The following is a 2,788-nucleotide window of genomic DNA, read 5'->3' on the forward strand; positions in this document are numbered from 1 at the left end:
CATTTGCTATGGGCTGTTTCCCAGCCCTCAGCCCTTTCCTGCTCATGAGCAGACACTCCTCTCCATGCAGCTTCCTTTTCACCTGCACAAAGAAGAAGAAAGTGGTTCTCCCCTGAGTACCACAAAGCTTGCATCACGTTGAACTTTGCTTGGCCATTCAACAATCTCTACACCTAGATAAAGGTCATCTGCTGAGAGATAGATGTGTGCACACACGTCCACACCTGTGCATTGGTGTGCTATATATCTGTGTGTGTTCAACTATCTCTATTGTGCTGCCCCACAAAAGTATGTGAAAGTGAAAATGTTAGATTTTGAAATAATGCTTATTAGATCATGTCAACTTCCTCCAGAGAATCTGCTCCATTAAGTGATGTTCATGTCAAGTTTAAGATAAACTGTTTAAACTCACCTAACATGTATTCCTAATTCCATTTTGAGTCTTTGATTTGTTGTTCCTTCTGTCTTTAACAGTTCACTATGCAATGAAGCAAATCATTCTTAAAGCCCTTTCTGTTCTGGAGAAGAAAGTAGTTGGAAAGAAAATAGCAGCTGGGTGTTGGTGGTTGATGCCTGTGTTCTGAGTTCCTGAAGAGGCGGGATCTAAGGATCACAGTTCAAACCAGTATAGGCAGAAAACTCTCCGAAACTCTCATCTCCAAGAAACCACTAAAAAAAAAAAGATGGAGGTGGGGCTGTGGCTGAAGTGGTAGAGTGCTAGTGTTGAGCAAAATCGTCCCAGGGATACAACAGAGGCCCAGATTTCAAGCCCCAGGAATGGCACAAAGAGGGAAAGAGAGAATGAGGGACACACACACACAGACAGACAGAGACAGACAGAGAAGAGAGATGGCAAGCCAGCACAGCAGGAAGGAAGGAAGGAAGGAAGGAAGGAAGGAAGGAAGGAAGGAAGGAAGGAAGGAAGGAAGGAAGGAAGGAAGGAAGGGAGGGAGGGAGGGAATCCTGATGGTGTAGCACTGACCACAAACATCAAGGCTCTTTCCTGACAGTTACTCCCTTAGTCTTGTCTGTGCTTATTTCTTCCACATAATTTATTTTCACAACTCTTGATTTTCCTTGGCGGTCTATGTTACATATCTCTAGACTCTCTGCTAATTCAACAAGGACATTAAGTGTACTTTTGAAAAGCACATTTTTTAATGTAAAGTTGTTTTTGCAACACGAAGGCTCCTTGAGAAAGTCCCTTGCTTGGCTATTGTGACATTTCCTGCAGTGCTCCTCATGTCCGTTTTTATGAGGTCACTTTATCACAGCCTCTGGGGTGCAGGTCAGGGCTGCTGTGGTGAATGAGAGGAGGAGCCTCCTGTCCAGGGCTCTCCACTGCCACCCTTTTCTTCTCAGGAATGAATATCAGGGTGACAGCAAGCCAGAAATAGCACTGATTTGCTGGGGACAGTCACCAGCCCTGAGCACAAAAGCTCAGGGACAGGCCCCAGGCCCTGAGCTCAAGTCCTGGGACTGACACAGAAAAGGAAAGCAAGAAGATTGCAGGCTTGTCTCCAGGAGACATCCAGCGATTATGACGGGTGTTGAGTGAACTGTGGGCCCTGAGCCAGGCGTCTCCTCCTGATCCTGAAGTTCCCACAGCCACCCATCCTCAGAAAGGCTTGAACCAGAGGCCCCGCTGTCCCTGCACTCCCTCCCTCCACACTCCCTTCAGGCATATTCCCTCCATGCCCACACCCTTAATCCAGTGCAAAGTCATTCCACCCAGCACACGCATGCTCTGGGTTCCATGGGGAGCTGTCTGGTGTCATCATTAACCTCACGCACACGTGGTCCTCTCCTGACCTCTGGTGTTCCTGTCCCCAGAGGTCCTCCCCATCTGTGTCACCTTGGAGAGCATGGATGTGGACTTAGCCTCCTGACCTAGGGGCAACATGAGTCCTCCACCAGCTCCCTGCCTTCTGACGGGACCCAGGCTTTCCCTGCCCCCACCCCATGTCAGCACCCGTTCCCCAGGAGCAACCCACCCTCCACCCACCGCCCCCTCTGTCTTGAGCACAATCCAAATCCAAGACAACCCATGCCGTGAGCTTCCCCTCCCCAACATCACTCAGCAATGCTCCACGTGCTTTTCCTCTTGTTCTCTTTGCTCGGTCATGTGGCTTGAACTCTGGGCCTAGGCTCTGTCTGTCCCTCACATCTTCAGCTCAAGGTGAGGCTCTGCACCTCACACACCCCTGCAGTGGCTGGAAGGACAGCCTCCCGTTGTCACGCTGACATGCAGCCCTGCCTGGACTCATTACTTCTGGAGAGTTCACACATTCAGGACATCTCTTTCCATCTCTGTCTCCTCCTTTCTTCCTGAACACCCTCGGTTCTGCATCACCATCTTGTACGAATCCCTTTCCTGTCCCCTGTGTCCTTGCCACACTGTGGCTGGACCTCCCAACTCCTGTTCTCCCGAAGCACATCTGCCGGCAAGAGCTCACAGCCAGCTCCTCACTTGGCTTCATTCACAGCAGCATCTCATGACTATGCTCAATATGAAGGAGGGATGAGACACACTCACCTCTCACTCGGGGGGATGACTTGAAGCTCCAGACAAAGCCTTTCAGGAAAAATGGATTGTGACACAAAGATGCGACTCAGCTCATGAACCGGCTGGGAGGTCAGCTCCCCCCGACACCCTGCATGCTTAGCTTGGGGGCTCCGGGCCCCACCCCTTGTGCACCTCCTGCTGGTAGAACATGCCACACTGTGGTTGCCATCCTCGCAAAAGATCCAGCCTGGAGAAGCCTGGCCATTGGGATCAAAACAGCAG

The sequence above is a fragment of the Dipodomys spectabilis genome, unplaced genomic scaffold (assembly GCF_019054845.1).
Source record: "Dipodomys spectabilis isolate Male_0828 unplaced genomic scaffold, ASM1905484v1 ptg000266l, whole genome shotgun sequence".
Classification (NCBI taxonomy): Eukaryota; Metazoa; Chordata; class Mammalia; order Rodentia; family Heteromyidae; genus Dipodomys; species Dipodomys spectabilis.